At 42.3% G+C, this 20456-nt stretch overlaps 1 long non-coding RNA gene across 1 annotated transcript in view; it reads left to right on the plus strand.

The window, feature by feature from the left end:
* Window positions 1-861: 861 nt before the first annotated feature.
* The window catches only part of LOC139599544 (uncharacterized), an 81864-nt gene continuing 62269 nt past the window's right edge, over window positions 862-20456 (plus strand). The window contains exons 1-2 of the long non-coding RNA XR_011682258.1: window positions 862-914; window positions 1874-1959. This is a non-coding gene — a long non-coding RNA (uncharacterized lncRNA). The remainder of the gene's footprint in view (window positions 915-1873; window positions 1960-20456) is intronic.

Genomic DNA, 20456 nt, shown 5'->3' on the forward strand with positions numbered 1-20456 from the left:
CAGCTGTAGTAGAAAGGTCTGGCATGATCTTGGATCACGGGGGGATGTGTCACCATTTTGTTCCCTGGTTAGGGGAAACTGCTGTTTTATTGAGTTGCTGATTGGCATCTTGTGTTGGAAATATTGAGAGCTGATTTGCTGTTGTTTGCTGTCTCTTATAGAAGTACAGAAATCCAAAAGATGCCATGAGGAGGAAAGGTTTTTGGAGGTAGAAAAACAGGCACCCCATGGGAAAGGGCAAACAGATCACTCAGTTTAAATTAACTCTAGAACATTGAAAGTATAAAATCAGTAAACATTATGATTGTGGGACTTCCTTTGCCATTAAAAAAACAATTAGGACAACTTCATGTTAATATGAGAGGTAATAATTTCTTATTTAAAAGAAATTATTATATTATTATATTTTTAATATTTAATTATTTTAAAATTATTTAATTATTATATTTATTATTATAAACTTCTTATTCCTTTCAGAAGTGGGGCAGTGCCCTGAGGCTGCATTTGGCTGTGCTTGTACAGCCTGGGACAGGTGGGTGACACGATCTGCAGGGTGCCCAGGCCCTGGCTGGGGGTGCTGCCACGAGCAGGTGGCAGTGCCAGGAATAGGCTCTTGGTCTCCCAGGTTCCCTGCTCTCACCTCCAGACAGCACTGCTCTGCCTGCAAAAAACTCCTTTGCCCATTTTTCTTTTTATACCTACATTATCACATTTTTACAGTAAAGTAGCCAAACCTTACTCATTTTACTTTTTGATGAGAAACACTTTTCACAGCTCTGCTTGGTAATAAAATTAGATGTTTCGTGCTTTCCAACCATGCATGTCGTGATTAGGGACTCGTTTCCTGCTTGCTGCAGCCCAGTTTCTCTGAGCATCTTGGATGCATTGCAGGAAAATTCCATGCTGTTCCCCAGGTGAGACTTTTGGGCCACCCTGTGCTGTGGCACCCTGTATTTCAATGTGCTTGTTCTGTGCTTTGAGATGACTGGAACTTTGTATTTCCATTTCTCCTCTCTCTCTCTCTTCTCTCTTGGTCTGCTCCCAAACAACTAAAAAATTTTGCAGGTAGTGCATTCTGGCTATTGATTTGTTTTTTCTTGTTTTGCTTGGCATTAGAAGAAGTGTCTCTGAAACAACCAGTAGGATGGCACACAAATGGCTTTCTTAAATTTTCCTATTTATATTGAAAAAAAAAAAAAATCAGTAGCAGTTTGTATTTTTTTGGTTTTCTCAAACAGTTCCTCCCAGGGGGGCATATTCTTGTGGGAAGAATGCTGCTGTCAGAAGGATAGGAAAGCATCTACTGTGATTTGATTTGATTTTTCTTTCCACTCTCCTGCTCCAGTATTCCACAGCGGAGCATAAGGCTGTTAGATCCTTGCTAATAAAGTAATTCCAGTGACTGTGCAAAGAAATGTCAAAATGTTAATACAGTCATCAAGAGCTCCCAGGCTGCCTCAGCTATTTGAATTGATTTCAGAGGGTTCTGATCAGAGGAACAGTTCCTTCCTTGGAGTTTAAATATGCTTTATTTTCCATGAAGGCATTCTGGAGCCTCTGCCTTCCTCCCTGAAGTCCTGGCTGGGGGAACACTTGCCAAGTCAAACAAGCCCCATTTTCCCTCTTTGCTCCCACACCTGCTATTTGTTTCTCTATGCTCCAGCCTTGTCATTGTGCCATTCCAGTTGTTGCTCGTTGTCACCAGGGAACTGGGTACATAAAGCTGAGGTAATTTACAGGAAATAGAAGACAGATGGAATTGCCCAAGTTTTCATTAGGGCCAGGATGGGTATGGGAATGAAAAGGTATTAAAATATAAAATTAAAATATATATATATATATATATTCACACATATAATATAATCTATTTCAGGATGAAGAATGACCAGCACCTGAATTTCTGAATGCTGTGAGAAGCAGGACCTGATCCCACCTCTTCCTGCCACAATGGGAAGCTCAGTAAGTCCCACTCCAGACTTTTACCACCACCACCACCTCCTAGATGGGAAATTTTGGCATGTTTATCTTGTCATAATATTATTATCTAATGCAATTTCAAGTTTTCTCAGCAATTTCATTAAAAGATATGTGGTTTTCTATAATAAGAGCAAGAATATGTAGAGTTTTTGCTATGGAAAAATGTTGGTTATTTCATACATCTAATTTTATTTTGATTGGAGATGAAAATGGACAGTGCTTCCCAGAAGAAAACTTGACCCTGCACACAACTACACTGGAGGCAATTTAGGGATTATAGTTTGTATTTGCTGATATAATTGTCTGTTTTGTGGAAAATTTAGCTTGCAAAAAGTCTATAAAACTGGGCAGAGAGCATGAGAGAGAGATATTACATTACTTTCAATCACCCAGCTGTTGGTTTAGATGAAAAGCCTTGCTGTTTTCCTCTTACAGTTTCTGCTTCAACCTTTCTGCTTGTGAGCCGTGTAGTCATAGTCTGTGGATCTGAAAACAGCACCTAAGCTGGGGCAAATTATTTCATTTGGTGTTCCTGGTGTGGTGTATTTGAAGTGTTGGGAATGGTTTTTTAATACTTACCTGCTTCAAAGGCAGAAATCTTAGATAATGGTTTGAGGGAACTGGGAAAAGGAGAAACAGCAAAAGCTGCTGCTGCTGTGCCTGATTTTCCAGTGCATCCTTCTCAGAGGATCCCTGGGACACACCTTGAGTTCTGGTACTGCCTGGAGTTCCCTTGTGGTTTCTTTTTGTCTTTTCCTCTCAGGACCCTTTTGACCATCTGTGTCTTGTGGAGAATATGAAAGCTCCTTCCTGTGTCCAAGATCAATAGCTTTAAAACCAGAGCACAAGAAGCCACTAATCATCTTTTCCACCAGGCGTGATTAATTTGTGGAGTGCTTCAGCTAGTTCCCTTTGAAGTTCCCCTTCCATTTATTTTATTTTTTATTTTTTTTTCAGCAAGTGTCCAAAACTCAGAGGCCCACACCCACATGTATCCTGCAAGAGGTTGGGGCTGGCTAGGACTCCTCTGGAGTCTCTGCTGTTTGGATGTGGGTGGGCCAGAGCTCTTTTTGGAAAGCTCTCCCAGGTCCTGGAAATGGGATTTCCAAACCAGTTGAGATGTTTCCCAAAGCACCCTGGCTTCAGTGGAAAGTGGTGCTGCTTTCCTGTCTGAATCTTGGATTGAGAAAAGAAGGAAAAAGGAGGGGGAGGAAAAAACACCCCAAGCAGCCACACTACAAGATTTAATTGAGTGTGTTTCAGTTCCTCAGCCTCACGCCAGCTGAATAAGAAAGTGACTGGGAGAAGCTACATCCCCCCTCACCTCCTCTTTATGTGAGTAAATAAGACATTCCAGCAGTGCTGAGGCTGGGCCAGTGGAAATATTTTTTTAATTATTGTTGTTATTATATTTTTAAAGTGTTATTTTTAAAGTTAAGTCATCCACAAATCCACCTGGTCTCTCTTCCTGCTTCTCCTGCACGCCACAGCAGCACTGAGGGGCTGCTGTTATTACAGCAGGGGAAACTGTGATGTGTGAAAGGCTTCCCTGGAGCTCTGAAACTGCACAAGTGCCACACTGTCAGCTTTGCAAAAACAACAAAAAATGGTTGTTCTGCAAATGGGTGATGTGGCACTGGCTCACCCAGGGATGAGCATGCCAGCTTGTCAGCGTGGGCATGTACATGAGCCTCAACACTGCTTCCAGTTGTGTTTGGCCAGAGTTTCCTAATTGATCTCTGGCACTCCAAGAGCTGCCCTGGTGTACAAGCCATGGATGGCTGAGTTGTAGCTGATTGTTGCTCAGTTTGCAGGTACAAATAACTGTGCAGCCACATTTCCTTCTCTGCACAGGTACCTCCCAGTGATCAGAATCTGAAACTGATGCATGTTTAAATCAGAGATATGTGCTGCTCTTGTAAGGCTGCCACTGAGTGCTAGGTAGGGAAGGCATCCACAACCTGTTGCCAGGAAATCCCTCTTTGAAAACAGGACTAGGCTACTATTTGTTTTTAATATACCAGATTTGTTTATTTTTTGTCCATGCATATTCAGTCATAACCACTTCTGGCTGCTACAGGAGCTGTGAGGCTCTGTGTAAAACTCTGTTTGCTTCACTTTTGCAGCACTAGCTTAGGATGGAACTGAAACCTAATGAGGAAGCTTGTGCTGGCAATGTTTCTTACCCAAATGTGTCGGCTCGTGCCTTTCTGGGCATCTGTGCTCAATATGAGGCACCTGCTCATGTAAGGTATGTTCTGTAAAGATTGGATGGTGGCCCAGCTGGAAAGGAAGGATTCACACATTTGAGAAGAAATACCTGTTGAAGGCACAGTGGTGAGCAAAGAAGCTCCTGGTTCTGCAGGAACAGGAATGTCAGGGTGGGAGGGAAACCTCTACAGCAGGAGCAGAGAATGCAGACAGAAAATGAAAATGTTCTGCAGTGATTGCAGTAAACTGCTAATGTGCAAAACAGAGGCAAGTGGTTCCCTCTGTGGTTCTGGCAGTGTGAAATGAGTTTTGTGCTCTCTCTTAAGGGTGACCCACTCATAAAGTAGTTGAATGATGACAGTAGACATCACTGAGGCTACAGCTAAATAGATACAGCTGTAGATGTTCTTCTAAAGGAAAATCTCACAGAAAATAACTCTGTTAGGGAATGCAGGCCTTGGTTTCAGTTAACAGTGGATGCAGTTTCTCCTGGTCTTACTGGAGATATGTGTTCTTCAAAATGAGCATCAAAATTATGCCCTATTTAAACCATTCTCCCTTGTTTCTCTCATCCATCCTCTTTCTGTTCTGTTTTCTAAGGCTGCTTTTCATGTCCCAGAATAGGACAAGATCTCTTGTCTCTGGACACTTCACATTCCAAGGTTTCATGACTAATGTTTGTGCCTCTGGTGTCTCCTTACCTGGGGCTGGATGTTATGAGGGAATCATGACCACTGTGATTTGGAATATACACAAAAACTATATTTTTCATGACCTTGCAAACATTAGGTAGTAGGAGACATTATTTATTAAATTATGTGATAAATAATGTAGAAATATTTGTATTTTTGTCACCTTAAAAAAGAAAATAACTATTAGCCCTTATATTGAATTTTCGTGTTCTGGTCTCCCAGTGTGAAACATTTTCCTGCAGGTTGGTCCCCAAGCTGTGTCCAGAATCTGGTGCAGCTGATGTTGTAATAATTTGGCCAATGTCCAGATAAGGACATCAGGTGAAATTCTGTCCCCAAGACAGAAAAGGGCAGCATTGCCAGGGCTTGGATTGTCCTTGAGCCATCCCCCAGGTTTGTTTCTTAGGAAAGCAAGGGATTCCCAAATGGGCTGGTAGTGCTGAGACCATTTGAAACCATCAGCTCCAACTGCTTTGAACTATCCTAACTTCAAAACAGGCATGTGATTTTCTGTACTAAATCCAAAGTCCAGAAAAAAATTGCTTCTGGGGCTGGAAACTTGCATGATACTTGCCCAAGTTTGGCTGTAGTTCAGATACTTATGAGTGAGTTATGATCCCTTAAATCTCACCAAGACCCCCTTGGAAAGAATGGGGTCACTCAGAGTGTGGAGATATTGGTCTTTAGGAAAAGGCTGCCCATCCAAGAATTGTCCTTCTCTCCTGCACAACAGATTTTATCATTTGTTACCCATTTACTGCCCAGGCATTCCTGCACCTGCAGCAGCAGCTTCAGGCAGGGAATGTGGGGTGCAGGTGCTTGTGCTGGAAGGTGCAGGATATTTTAGGGGTTCATTCTTTTGCCAGTGATGCTTCATCCCTGCCTAGTTACTCCCTGGTTATTTTCCTCCCAATTTGTGTTCCCATGTCTCAGCCCACAGACTGCAGGTCAGTTTGTCTCATGGGGACTGAGGACCTGATTCACAGCTAAAAGCCTCTTTTCTGGCTTCTCTGCATTTTGTTTTTTCCCCTGTGCAGAGGAACATGGGGCACAGTGTGTAACTGGCATTCAGCCTTTTCAGAGTGGCAGTGCTTCCCTGGTCCAACAAGCAATGAGAGGTGAAGGTGGCAGAATGTCAGGTCTACCATTGACTGCTTGGGTGATATTTATTTAATATCATGAATAATATTAAGCCTTTTTTTATTCTTTTTTTTTTTCATAGCTTTTTGTTTGTTTGTTTTTGGGGTTTTTTTTTGCTTTTTTTTTTTCCTGGCTTTGTTGGCTTTCCTCATCCATTACAGGTTTTCCTTTCCTGGTTTTAGAGGGGTGTAAGGATGAAGCTGCAGTTCCTCTAAAGTCACTATGAGTAGAGTTTCATCACACCTACACAAATGATGGTTTGTACAGTATTTCTGTACAAACATTTCACTGAATTTGTAGCTTTTGTAGTGAGCTGCATTTTCCTCCTGAATAGTTTTAAAATTGTTGTTAAGAGAGGATTTGTTCCTTCAAATCTCACCCTAAAACCCCCAGTAAAATTCGTGTTGCTATTGAACATGTTGGATGGAAAAATAATGCTAAAAATTGGTTCAGAAATATTATTAATATAAAAATGTAAGAGGTTTTCCCTGTGGTTGTTGAGTGTCTTTATCTCGTGCCTGGGAATGCTGGTTTGGATGCATGTGTGAAATGGCGGGGGCTTTTCCTCCTCTTGCAAACCATTTATTTCCTTCTTGTGGAGAGAGAAGCTTTGCAAAAAGAAGTGAGGCAAAGGGAGACAAAGGGGCTGCAAGGATGGGTGATGGAGTGCTGATATTGGCACGTGTGCAGGCCTGTGCTCTTTGTGGCTGACACAGTGCACTGTGCCTCGGTAATGCAGCATCTGCCTTGGCACAGGGGCTCTCTAATACTCGTGGAAGTTAGAAAGCACACGAAGATACATTTCTTTCTCTTTGCCCGCCTTTCTCCCTTCCTTTGAAGCCTCAAGGTGTTGACTGGTGGCTCACTATAGCACTTAGTTTGTTACCACCCATTCACACCTCTGCGCGTCTACTGTCCCCACCTCCTCTCACACTTCCCTTGCTGGAACGATGTGTTGCAGAAATAAATTGTGTTGCACAATGAGTGCGTAGAAAGAACAAGAGGGTATTTAAAAGCTGAGAAATCGGAGAACTGGTGTGGAAAGAGAGAGAGAGAGAGGGAAGTGCTTTTGGCACACTGAGCTGGTAGTATATTATAATTCAAGCTCGGTGTCGGCTGTGCCGCAGTGATTATAACACTCATTTGAATGCTGGAAGTTGAATTTAACAGGAAGGGATTGAAAAGCCCAGGACTTGGGGTGCTGCTTGAGAGCTTGGGAGTTCAGTGTGGCTTCTCTGCTTTCCTCTAGGATCTGTAGGAAAAGAAATATTTTTCTGTTTTGGTTTTAGGGCTTGTTTATTTTTCCCCTCTCAGGTCTGAAACCAACAGAAGGCTTTCAAAGATTCTGCTTAATCGTGGGTCCTTAAAAATCCCACTCAGTACCTTGAGAGGTTTGCCTTGGTGTGAAGAGACTTTCTGAGGCAGAGAAATGAGTAGAAATAAACATTTAGTGTTTCAGCCATGCAATCGTAACACTTTCCTTTAGTTCCACATCTCTCTGGGAAGATTGTGCCCCTTGATCACACTCTAAACGAGCCAAGGCCATGCTTTGCATTCACACAGCACAAGCAGACACCAGGCACCTTTTGCATTCCACGTGCAAACCTCCTTTGCTCGCTCTTGGAAGCTGGGGCTGAAGGAGATGATACCAAACTTTATTATTTTCTTTCCAATTCTGTTAAATCTCAGTGAGCTCCCAATTTGAAATGATGGCTTGCCCTTAAAGAGCTGCTTGCACTTGACAAGTGTGTGGCAGTACTTCATTAATTACCAGCAGCCCTTCCCAGCACAACCTCAGTTAGGTAGAATATTTGTTCAGCGCACATAATTATCTCTCTGTCGTTCTCTCTCTCATATCGATTCATGTGGAAAATATGATTAAAACATGAACATCTACAAATGATTCAGAATAACGAGAGGAAAGGCCATTGTTTTTTCACACTGACTATACTAGATTACTATAATTACAGCTGAATGGTTCTACATTTCTCTGTGTCCCCCACAAGACTATGCTCATTTGCAGCCTCAATGTACCGTTCAAAATTAGAGAGGTTTAAAAGAAATACCCTCTTAAGGATGTTTCTTTGACCCATTAAGGACCTTTACCTTGGCTCTTGCACATGTAATCTCTGGCATAAGGTCATGCAAAGCGGGGGTAGGGCTAGGAAAAGAAACACCAACCCTTCAGACATCTGTTGTGGTGCTGTGGCCAAGAGCGGAGGGGAGGCAGTGCCAGTTCGGCAGCCGCTCCTGCAGATTGCAGTCGGCTTGCTTTTGATGCCAGCCTTAATAATGTGGGCTTCCCGCTGAGTGGGTGGCACTGCCAGATTCCTAATTAGAATCCACTAAAAGCAGCAAAAGGTGAAGGGGTCATTTCTTTCCACCCCCCACGTCTCTTCATCTCTTCTCCCTGCAGGTTTGTTTAGCCTCGGTTTTATTTCAGCCTCTTAGCCCGACGGAGAGGAGCAGGGCAGGGTCCCGTACGCTCCTGCCTTGATCTCAGATTAAACAACTGGAAATTTTGATCTGCTGAAGCCCTCAGGAAGGCCTGATTCACTGTGGTGTGTGTGGAGATGACAGAACTAATTTCACACTTCATCCATTGTGCGCAGTGGGTTCACTTGCTGTTCGCTCCTGCAGCTGGTGCAGACTCCTGAGACAGGACATGGTTATCCTCTCCTGATTTCATACAGGGTACATGGGAAGGGCCTCGTGCAGAGGGCAAGGGCACCCCAATGTGTATCCTATTGGCAGCTCTTCCTTTCCCTTAAGAGGCCGTAAATACTATTCCAGAGCTTTGGTTTGTTCCTGAAGAGCTTCAGGCTGCTTTTTCATAGAATCACAGAATGGTTTGGCTTGGAAGGGACTGTGAAGACAATCTTGTTCCATATCTTCCATAGGCAGGGACATCTTCCACTGTCCCAGGTTGCTCCAAGCTCCATCTAACCTGGTTTTGAACACTGCCAGGCATGGGGTAGCCACAGTTTCTCTTTTAGGTTGGTTCAGATTATTTGACCAATTTGGAGATCCTTGAAAAGGCTCTGGGAACTCAGGCTGAGAAATAATTGAACTGTAGGATTTTTGACACAAAGTGTGGCTGGGTGTGTTTATGTCCTCTGGGAGAACAAGTTTGGAGGCAGGCAGGGCACAGAGGCTTGGAGAAACCAGCCCAGGTGAGCACGAGCCAGCCTGAGGGTAGTGCAGCCATCCCTTTCCAGCTGGATGTGATACATCCCAGGAGCTCTGTTCTGATGGAATGGATGGGAAGTTCCTCAAAGATGGAACAACAGTTTTCAGGATGAGATTTCTGCTTTTTTGTCTCCTCCCCTTCACTTTTCTCAAGCAGGTACCTCTTTAGAGCTTTATTATAGCTCTGTTTATCTCTGATTGCTTGATAAAGTAATGGGATTAATTGTACCAAAAACCAGGCAAAATGCAACCTGCAAATTGTGGGGCAAAGAGTTCAGCAAGAATTGCAGACCAGGACCTGAAGCTGCTGTCACTGCACCTCTCATAAGGAATGTGCAGTTTTTTTCTAGCCATGAAACAAGGCATTCAGTTTTTGTTTGTAAGGTTTTAGTTGCAAACCTGAAAGTTGAGCTACACAAAATTACTTAGGAATCAAAACTGGAGAAGGGAGTCCCGTGAACTCTTGCCAGCTGAAACTTCTGACTTTTCCTTGGCTTTACCTTTAATTTGCTGTTAGAAAACCTGTGATCAAGTTTTAGCCTGTGAGCCAGAATTAGCCAACTAATCAGCAGCCTTTCTCATCACCTGATTAAATGAGATCCTTCATACTGTCCTGCCTTTTGATCAGTAATGCACAGGGATGCACATTCCAGTAATTGTGAATGCAGAACAATGAGTTTTCTGCCAGAATTATTTCAGCACAACTGCACTGCCCCCTTCAAATAGCCCCTGACTAGCCCAACCTTTAGGATGGAAGAGAAATTGCCTTTTGTGGTGCCCACAAAATACATACCATTGACCAGTAAATGCCTTCTAGTTATAACATTATTTCAGTTCCTTTCTATTTGCATCCTACAAAATAAAACAATGCCAACTCTATTTCTTTTTATTTTTCTTTTTTTTTTTTTCTGTCTCCTAACAAGGACATAATATTTATGACAAATGTTTTGGAAAATTCATATAACACATGTATGGATATAAATGAGAAAGAGCTGAAAAGAAGGAAAAAGTCCAGATTCCAGACAGGATGAGAGAGAAAGGGGAAAAACCCATAATTCTGAGAGACAGCAAATGTGTATCTTTTGTTTGGTAATATGGTATCCATGTAATAACTCTGAAATGGCCACAGTTAAAGTTCATGCTACATTAGGAAAGCAAAGTGGTTTACATTGAAACTTAATAGAAGTCAATTGTGTTTGAAACATCTGATGCAGAAATAAAACACCTTATGTTTTGTGGGAGCGAGGAGCTGCATATTTGGCACTCCCTCTTCTTTCTAACCACGTGTGCTCCCTCTATCAGTTTGAGATAATCCAGCTCTGGCTCCTGCCCAGCCACTCCTCCTAACCAGAATTACGTGAGACACGCTCAGCTCCCTGGGCACACTCCACTCCCTCCTGAGTGAGAATCAGTTTTCATCTTCTGCAAATCTTCCACCTTCCAAGAGAACATTATTTACCATGAGTATTCTTTTCTTTCATCAGCACTTGTTTTCTTTGTTTGGGGAGACCTTGGGTGTTTCCCACCTACATTTTTTAATTTTTTTTTTCTGTTATTTAATGTTTTTTTCATTCAAACTCTTAAAGTTCACATCAGAACATGATCTCTAAGGCTGCTGTTGTTTGATCCACTTCCCTACACAATCAGAAAATAAAGTTTCACTGACAAATCCACTCTGCTTTGTAGGAAGGTACGGTCATGAACTGATCCTCCAATTGAACTAAGTTATCCTGTGGACACCTTCCAACTTCTGCTGCCTCCCACTCAATTACATGCTTATTTTCCTAATCCTCTATTTGACAGGCACAGAGTTTTACCTTTGTGCATTCCAGTGAAATGGGAACCTCTATTCCTTGCTGCTTTATTTGTGTGCAGGCATTCACACCTCCAGAGTGTCAGGGGATCTGAACACAGGGAGTCAGGCTATGAGAACATAATCTAGAATTTGCAAATATTAGTGCACTTCTGCACCCTCTTCTTTCTGAGGGGCTGAAAGCCAATTTAATTAGCTATTGAAGTGTTTTATTTGATAGATTAATTGGGATTTGGATTTTAAGACAGGATTAATGACTTGTTTTGGTTTTTTTTTTTCCCTACAAGGTTATATGACAGATCTACAGGAGAACTGAAAATATTAACCAGAATTCCAAATCCAAAATTCAGTGCTGTCACTGTTCCTTCAGTCATACTCCCTTTAAATGTCACAATGTCTTCACTGGGAAGAAGTAGCAAACTTTATCCAATCACTTATGTATATGAGGTTCAAACTGAGTAACTGTAAGTAAATGACACATTTGTTTTTTCCTTGTCTAAATTTAGGCATGATAATGTGTCAAATTTATCTTATACTCTCTCTTTAAAAAAAAAAAAAGGAAAAAGAAAATGTGAGCTCGTCAGCCACAGTTAGGATTATATGCATTTTGCTTAATTGTGCAAAATAAAGCTTTTATTTTTCAATATAAATCTTACATTCTGATGGAAAATTAATCTGAAATGTGAAATTCTGCGTATTTTTTTTACAGCTAGCAGTCATTCGACCTAGCAACATTTCCTATGCTTTCAGTGTATTTTAATTAGATGTTAAGGATAGAATTAGGATAGGCCCTTTTTTTTTTTGATTTAGGGGGTGTTATTGGAAACCAGGATTGGTTTAGAGTCTTGATATGTGCAAGAAAGAGAGATCAGGTTGTTCTATTTCATATCCCAATATATTAAATCATATTCTCCTAGCAGCTATTCCTGTTAATTAGAAATTGGTCAGTTTTGTGCCTGTGTCATAAGAAGAAAACAACTTATTCTGTGAAACAATCCAAAGAGTGTGGAAAACCTGATGTCAAAGAGAAAAGTGATAACACAGTGAACTTTTCATGTCAAAATTTTAAACTCTGCTCTAGCATTCCCTTTCCTAGGGCATTTATTCCCATGGCACTGAAGCTGTAAGTCACCTTCCCTTACCAGGCTTTGTTTTTGTTGGCATTCTTGGAGGTTTTCCTTTTTTCCTTTGCAAAACTTTGGTGAGTGTGTGAGGACAATCTGGTTTGCTGTGCATGAGAATGTGAGGGAGGTGAATCTGTCTGTAAGGAGCTGGGGGCTGTTCTGCAGAATTCAGTACAGTTTGCACAGTACACTTTGTCTCGAGGAAGGAAATGGGTTCTGCTCCAGCCAGAATTAAGTGTTGAGCACAGGAACAGAAAGGAGCTTCAGCACTGAGCTGGTTGAGAATGAAGGGATGTATTTTAAACTTTAGTTCTCTCCCAACCACACCATCATAGGGTGGTTTGGGAGGAAGGGACCTTGCAGATGATCCTGTTCCAGCCCCCTGCCATGGGCAGGGAGATTTCCACCATCCCAGGCTGCTCCCAGCCCTGTCCAGCCTGGCCTTGGGCACTGCCAGGGATCCAGGGGCAGCCCCAGCTGCTCTGGGCACCCTGGGCCAGGGCCCTCAGCCCCCACCGAGTGAAGAATTTCCTCCTAACACCTAATCTAAACCCTCTCTCTTTTAGTTTAAAATCATAATCATTCCTCCTTGTCCTATCATTGTATCTTGAATAGATCTTCAACATTCAAAGTCTACAATATGAAATTTCTTCCTGTTTTTAGCTATGGCTACTTCAAGCTTTGAGCAGTTGTGGGTTTTTTTTTTTTTGGAGGGTGAGGTTTTTGTGTAATTTTTTTTAACAAAAGGATGTTCTTTTTTAGGATTCCAGCTTTCATTTTCTGTATTCATTTGTCCCTCCATTTGTTTTTCTTAAAAGTATAATTTTAAAATTATCAAGGCAGTGAAATAACACTCCTTCCCCACATGAGGGCAAGTTTAAAACCATTTGAATGCACAGCATAAGGCAGGAATCACAAGTTTTCTCACCTTGACATTAGTATTGTCATAAAAACCAGACAGTGCTGTGGCTAAATAAGAGTCCTACCTGGATTTTATCAGGTAAGACTGTTTTTCCTAAAGCCACAGTTCTTGATATCCCAGAACCAGGTGAATATCTGGTCCTTCCAGAAGAGAAAATTCGGGATCTTGAGCAAAACCAGTGATTTAGAATTTGAAAAGAAAATATGGCTCTTGGTTGAAATGGAGGAGACTGGGGGTGGGTGGTGTTTTTTCCTTTGGAGTTTTTTGGGGTTTTTTTTTGGTGGGTTTTTTTTGTGGTTTTTTTTTTTTTTTTTGGTTTGGTTTGGTTTGGTTTTTTGTTTTGTTTTGGCTTTTTTTTTGTGTGTGTGTTTTTTGTTTTTTGGATTTTGTTTGTTTGTTTGATTTTTGTTTGGTTGGGTTTTTTTTTGTTTTTATTGTTTTGTGGTCTTAAGTTCTGAGCCCTGACTTTTGAATGCCCAGATCTGACAGCACTAGACTAATATTGGAGAGGCATTGCTGGTGGGGAGGGCTGACCTGCACGCCCCCGTTCTGCCCCTGCGTGCGCTCTGTAAGTGGCCCCAGTGTGAAATCAAACTTGCTGCTACCAAAAGCCAGAGGAAGAAAGCAATTCCTGCCAGCCTGGGCCAGCAGTGCAGCCATGGGACGGGAGCCTTTCCCTGCCTGGACATGTGCTCAGCTGCTGTGTGAGCCCTGCCCTGCCCTGCCCTGCTGGGGCAGCTGGCTCCCAGCAGTGCTGCTGTCAGCAGCACCCAGCCTGCAGCACCGCCTGCTCCTGGGCTCCCCAGCATGCAGCTCCCAGCAGGGCTCCCTGGCCCAATCTGGTGAAGACAGAGAGAATCCCTGAGCAGCAGCTTTTGTCTCTGCTCCCCTTGATCACAGTGACACCGTTGATAATTGCAAGTACATTTTGTGTATGGCATCCAGGGAATTCACACAGCAGTGCAGACCTTGGTGCTTCCTGGTGCTTTAAAGTCATCAGCTCTGGCTTTGCATCCATCTAGGAGAGTCTATCTCTGCCCTCCATCACTGCAGTTGCAGCATGGCAGGAAATCCTCTCTTTGGGGACCAGTCTCTGCTGTCTCCTTCCTCCTCTCCTAGCCCCACACTTGAGCAGTGCTGTTCCTTGATTGTGATCTAAATTGTCCTTATCTCATGCCAGACACCGGGATGGCTGCAAGGCATCATTTCCTGCCGGGCACTGCCAGGCACAGAGCATATGCTAGACATCCACAGGCAGATGGGGTTGGTTGGGGCCAGTGAAGCATGAAAAAACAGGGGCCTGGGTAGGAAGAGGCTGGAGAACTCCACAAACTGGTTGAGTGCCACAATCCAAGCAATGCTAACAGCTCATTAACATTCCCTACAGGGCTGGCAGGTCAGCACGGGAGGTCAAAAAACATTAAGGACTATTTTCTTAAGGAAACAGGAGGTAAAGAGGTTTAGATCCACACAGCTGGTGTAGGACACAATGCAAAGATTGGCCTGAAAGAAGGAAAAGGGGAATGCTTCATCTCAGTCTCTGCCTGCTTAACTAGGCCCAGCCATCTGCCCATTTTCTACCTGGGATTCTCCCCATGCTGAGCTGAAACTTGCTTCATTATTCAAAAGCAAACTTGCCCAATGGCACAAGATGTTGGGAGGCAGCTGATTCGTGACCTAGCCAAAGACATCGGGAGGAGGGAGCGAGGTTTTCCTTTGAACCAGGCTCTGGAAGCATATGGCAGGCCTTGTACTTCAGGACGTGATCCATATGCTGCTCTTCAGTGCCCATATGCTTTCTATATTTTCCCTATTTATTTATTTTAATCGGGATTGAGTCTGTGATCTTGATTTTCCTTTTGCTGCTGGCTGTAATTACATTTGGTTGTGCTACTGGAGGTAAGGCAATGAGGTTAAAAACGAGCACCAGAGTGTTCAGTTTTGTCCTTTTAGCATCATCTTGTCCAGTGCTTTTTTGTGTTAGGAGTTGTATTCTGGGTTAATGATCTGTAATGCTGTTAGTTTACATTTCTCCTTCTTGTTGCAGCTCGGAAGTGGAGTTTCATTGACTCAGGGTCAGAGAAGAGACAAGCTCCAACAATAGAGCTGTACAAACATTAACTGATATTCACTGTTTCTTGTGGGGTTAGAGGCTATAAATCAGTGTATTCCTATTTCACTGGAAAAAGCAGCAGAACTGAGAAAGCAGCTCCAGACTCTGCCTCCAACCGGTGTGGCAGAATCTGACCTAAGTTAGTTAAGATTTATGGGCACAAGGAAGCACTGTCAGCCACTCTCTTTGTCTTCCTCACTCATACAGGGATATTTGGCTCCAGCAGGGCAGCATTTCCTGCTCTCTTTAGCTGAGCCCTTCCTGTCCCAAAGGCCATGTGGTGGTGACAGACAGGGTTCCTTAGGTCCCAAACCAAGCAAGAATGGTGCTGGTGAGGTCCCACCCCTGCCCTGAGCCTGGAGGGTCCCTGCTGGCAGCCCCAAACCCAGGGGTGTGGGCAGGGTCCAACCCCACCCTTGGTGCCCGTTCCTCCTTCCACAGCCCTGCAGGGATGCCCTGGCATTCCCCAGGGCAGGGCAGGAGCTGGAACAGCAAACCCTGCCTGGCATGTCCAGCCTGTGCCCACCTGCAGAAAATCCACCTGAGCCATAAAAAAGTGTTTGTAGGAACAGTGGGTGTCCAGAACAAAATGAAGGTGTTCTGAAAAGAATAATTAGGTTTTTGTGTATTTGGTTCTTCAGCCTGCCAGAAGTCCTCTTTACACACTGCTGCTGGAAACAGTCATTGCTCACAGACAAAGGGCTTGATGGCCCAATCATTTTAACCAAGTGCTTTTTGTTTTCTTGTGAACCTGCTAAATAATTAGCAGTGAAATCTGGTTTCTTTTTTATTTCCATATTTTCATTGGAAAAAAGCTCCTGACAAAATCATTCCTCTTTGATATTGGGGCAGAGGTTTTGTTTTGGTTTGGTTTTGGTTTTTGTTTTTTAGTTTTTTTTTTTCCAGTGGGAAGAATACAGCATACTCTGGGTCTGGTGTTAATGTATCCAGACTCTTTTGAGGACCAGTAATTAAATTCCTCACTTTTTGTTGCATACAAAGAACAAATGAGCAGATTGGGTATTTCCTGCATGAAGTGATAACATCTGTGTATTATTGGGGAATATTTAAGTCCTTTGCCACTGTGTAGTAACTTAGGTTAAACATTTTTTTTTTAATTAATGACAGTTTTGTGTCAACAAAAACAATATCCTGGATTCTGAAAGGTTTTATCATTGATGTGTTTTCCACCAGACCATTTTGAGGCGCTGAGGAGATCTTATGGTATCAAAGACTCAGAACAAAACAAGGGCTTTTTGCAAGAGGAACCATCTCTAATTTTCATTTAAATCTTGTGCTGAAAAGTATTTATCTATAAATACTTTTGGATTTCATATTTGTTATTACTGGAGAGCTGAAAGTGCCAACATACTGCTTGTAAGTCTGTTGTTTCTGCTCTCAAAAGGAAGCAGGAGTTATTATAAACCTCTCCATATTTTGTGAGAATATGGAGAACCTTTTCCAGAATGCAGCTTTAGAAAGAAAACTCTTTAGGATATTTTGGTGGAAAATCAAGTATTTAAAACTCAAAGGTTTTTTGCTAAGGAGGTGTAACATGGTCCTCCCAGGAGATTGAACTTCCCCTCTTGTGCTTTCAGACATCACAAAGTTTGAAGAAGATGCACTTCAGTGTTGAATGGACTCTAAGCTGATTCTAACAAGAGATATTTAAATGCTTTGTGTTAACAGCAAAAAAACTTATTTCTTCTTTCTCCAGTAAAAATTGTACTGAAACTTTCTGCTCTACACATTCCCCTTGATCAATATTTTTTATTTTCATCTCAATTGGGAAGAAAAATCAAATTAAAAAATACTGGAGTTTCCAGAGCACATGACTTCAAATAGAACTCCAGTTAGTAAAGACAGAAAATGTAGGAAAGAATCTGAATTTCCGTCCTTTCTATGGTTCAGTCATTTCTCTACTTTAACACTTAGATTATCTAAATATAGGGTCTCATTTCCTCATTTCTGCACTTTTTTGTGTCAGAGGATAGAACCCAAATCTTTAGCTCATCACAAGATAATTCTCTGGGCAGCCTTCCCTTCCTGTCAGAAGCAGCTGGAGAATGTGGAAAGCTCACTTGGCATTTCCAACATGGGGGTTGGACTCTACCTTCCTAACCTGTGCAAGCCTCAGGCTGCTGTCAAATCAATTGCTGATAATGATGGCAACCATTGCTCTACTGAAGCTTGAATGGCAACTTTGCTTACAGTTCTGGAAAGAACATCATATTCTCAGAAACTTCACATTTTAGCTCTCCTGGAGAAGACAAGGAAAGTACCCACGTTTTATGGAAGTCTTGGATGGGATTTTCCAAGCACGAGGAGACAATAGAGGGCAAAACAAGTCTTGACTGAATTTTAAGGGTCCAGGTAAGTCCTTGATACAGAGGAGAAAGAACATCATGAATGTTTGCTTGGATGTGTTTTTCTCACACTGAGCAAGCTCTGCTGTTGGCCAGGAGGGTTTTGGCACCAGGGCTGAGGTGAGGGCAGGGCAGAGCAGTGTCGGTGCTGTGCAGCCTCAGGAAATCCATCCCCCCCTGTCCACCCTGCACACAACTGGGTGGACAAGGAGGATGGAACTGGGCAAGAGCATGGGGAGTTCTGAGACCCAGGCTCCATCTCTCTGGATGGGGTCACTGTCATCTTCTCTTTGTTCTCCAGGTGAAATTTCAGTGCATCTGTGCCCATCTCCTCTTTCCCCATTTAAAGGATAAGAACCAAACAGATCTGAAAATGTCTCCTGCATCTTACAGCAGTGAGCTTTGATTCACACTTCCCTTAATTCACTGCTGTGAAAAATGGGCTGGCATCCTACTGTGAATTTAAATACTCCCAACCCAGGAATAAATGGATCCCATGGCTCATTTATCTTTCAGATATTAATTAATAGTGGTTAATTGTAGTTATGAACTGCAGCATTCCAGTCTCCAGCATCCATACATTTTATTTAATATATTCTGATTAAGGTGGAGTCAGCGAGTTGGAGAATAATTAAAACAGCTCTTTGCCATCAGCTTCTTACAAAATTTCAGCTTCCTCATGAATTCATAAGATGATTGTATCTGCCTCTTCAGAGACAGAAAGTTGTTTAGGGGCTGAAGCATGGCAAACACTGTGAGAAAATCCATTTGAACATGGTTTGTCTGTCCTTGGTGCCACAGACTGATGCAGCACTACCTTTCCCAGCAAGGCACTGATGGAATAACTCTGCACATCTGCAGTCTTTGCTCTAGAATCACAGGATGAGAACAGTTTCCACTCTTAATTCTGTCCCTCCTTTATGCAATGAAATAGTTGATAATTGAGCAGGGCACTCCATGCCTGTGAGCTCACAGTACAAGAAAATTCCATTAATGGTTGCTATTAACTTTCTGAAACCTGTTGTTACCCAAGAAAGTCTGGGTTCTAGAACAGGGCTAGGAGAGTAGTTTGCTTATATAAACAGCATTTTCTTCATAGATTCATGGAATAGTTTGGGTAGGAAGCCACCTTAAAGATCACCCCATCCCAATCCCCTGCCAAGAGCAGGGAAACCTTCCACTAGACCAGATTGCTCCAAACCTGGTATTTTCTTATTTCACAATCCACATTTCCTTTTTTCTGGACATACATAAATGCTATTTTTCTGTGCTTTGTTGAGATTTCATTTATTGGTGGTGGTACACAAATAGATTTCAGGCTGATGGAAATACGAAATATCATTCATTTTGATCTGTGTTAATGAGCTTTGGTTTTAAATCTCACCCCTCATGTTGTGAGTGCAGATCTATGTTAGAATCACCTCTGGGCCAAGTGGGGGTCCATGAAGGCTGGCAGGTGTTAAGCAAGGCACAGCACACTGCAAGATTTAAGGGCAGCTTCCTGAGGGATTTCCTCCTGAAGGCAGCTATTGTTTGGTGAAGAGAGAGCCATATCCACTCTGCTCCCAGTGGCATCCTGAAGCACACTTGCAACACAGAAAAAATGATGACTCTAGAATTGATGTGATGATAAAGTTTTCCCCCCAGCCCTCAGAAATGCTTGTGGCTGAGCTCTGGCAGGGAGATGTCCTGTTGGAAACTGAACTTGGTTCATCTGGGCTCTGGTGGGAACCCCGTGTTCAAGATAAACATGAGAGTGCTCTTTGAAGTTGTTTGCTCATCAAAAGCACAGTTTCTTTGTTTGTTTTATGCTTGATACTCCCATGAGATGTAGTTCAATTTATGGTATAAAATCTTGGCAAGAGGAGGCAGTTTAGAAAGAAAAATCCCCCCCAAACCAAACAAAACCCCCTTTATGCTGCTGGGAAGGTGGGAATATTGTCCTCAGAGTGCCTCAGATGTTTCTCTTCATAGCATTTAACAGATTTTAATTTTAATTTTCTGTTGTCTATGTGAAAAATCTTCCTCCTGCCTCCAATATGTTTCAAAGTCTTCAGGGCTAATTTACATGTGAATTCACTTGAGGTTTTAAGCTGGGCCAGGACTTTATTGTGTTACTGATGTGGTGGTTGTGCTTTGATGATCTCTGACTGCCACTGCTGTAGGAGTAAAAATCCCCCTGTGCCAACAATCATCTCCTTCTTTCTCTTCCTCACACAGAATGGATGTTACTGATGTACATTTGATGGTGGTTTTTAAATTTGAAAATGTCCTGTTATACAAATTTTGAACCGGGTGAAATACGAGCTGCAAGAGGCGTGATGGAAATGTGACAGGATTGGAATAAGTTCTGGTCCTAGAGAAGGCATCATCCATCCTCACATGTTTTATCAGACATGCATAAATACTGATGGCTGAAGGTGCTTGAAATATATTTTTATCAAGGTCACAGTTTTAGCTCATAGCTCAAGTATCAAGTTTTTAGTGGTGAACAGAGGTTTAGACCTTGTTTTTCCCTATTCTTAATTTGAAAAAAAACTTCTGCAAAACACCAACAAAGTAAAAACATATTGGAAGTAGTCACAGGAATGAACTGGTCATTCTAAAATGTAAATTTCTAAGTTTTGTGCAGATGCAATCTCCAACTGTAACAAATCTGAGTACCAGCAATTTGTAGTAAGATGGGTACCATATGCAGAAATATGTATATTAATATAAAATCTCTGTAAGTGTGTAAAAATGCACTCTGAGCAGTCATAATTGAACTGAGGGACATTTGTCATGACTAGGGACATGAATAGGAAAGGAAAATTACTTTTTGTCCTTATGGTCTGCTTTCTTTTTTTTTTTGAGAGAAATGATACATTCCCTGCCTCTTTCTCATCTACATTACTGATAATTGATACATC

Source organism: Agelaius tricolor, unplaced genomic scaffold (genome assembly GCF_023055355.1).
Source record: "Agelaius tricolor isolate 1412-34295 unplaced genomic scaffold, bAgeTri1.0.p SCAF_23, whole genome shotgun sequence".
Classification (NCBI taxonomy): domain Eukaryota; kingdom Metazoa; phylum Chordata; class Aves; order Passeriformes; family Icteridae; genus Agelaius; species Agelaius tricolor.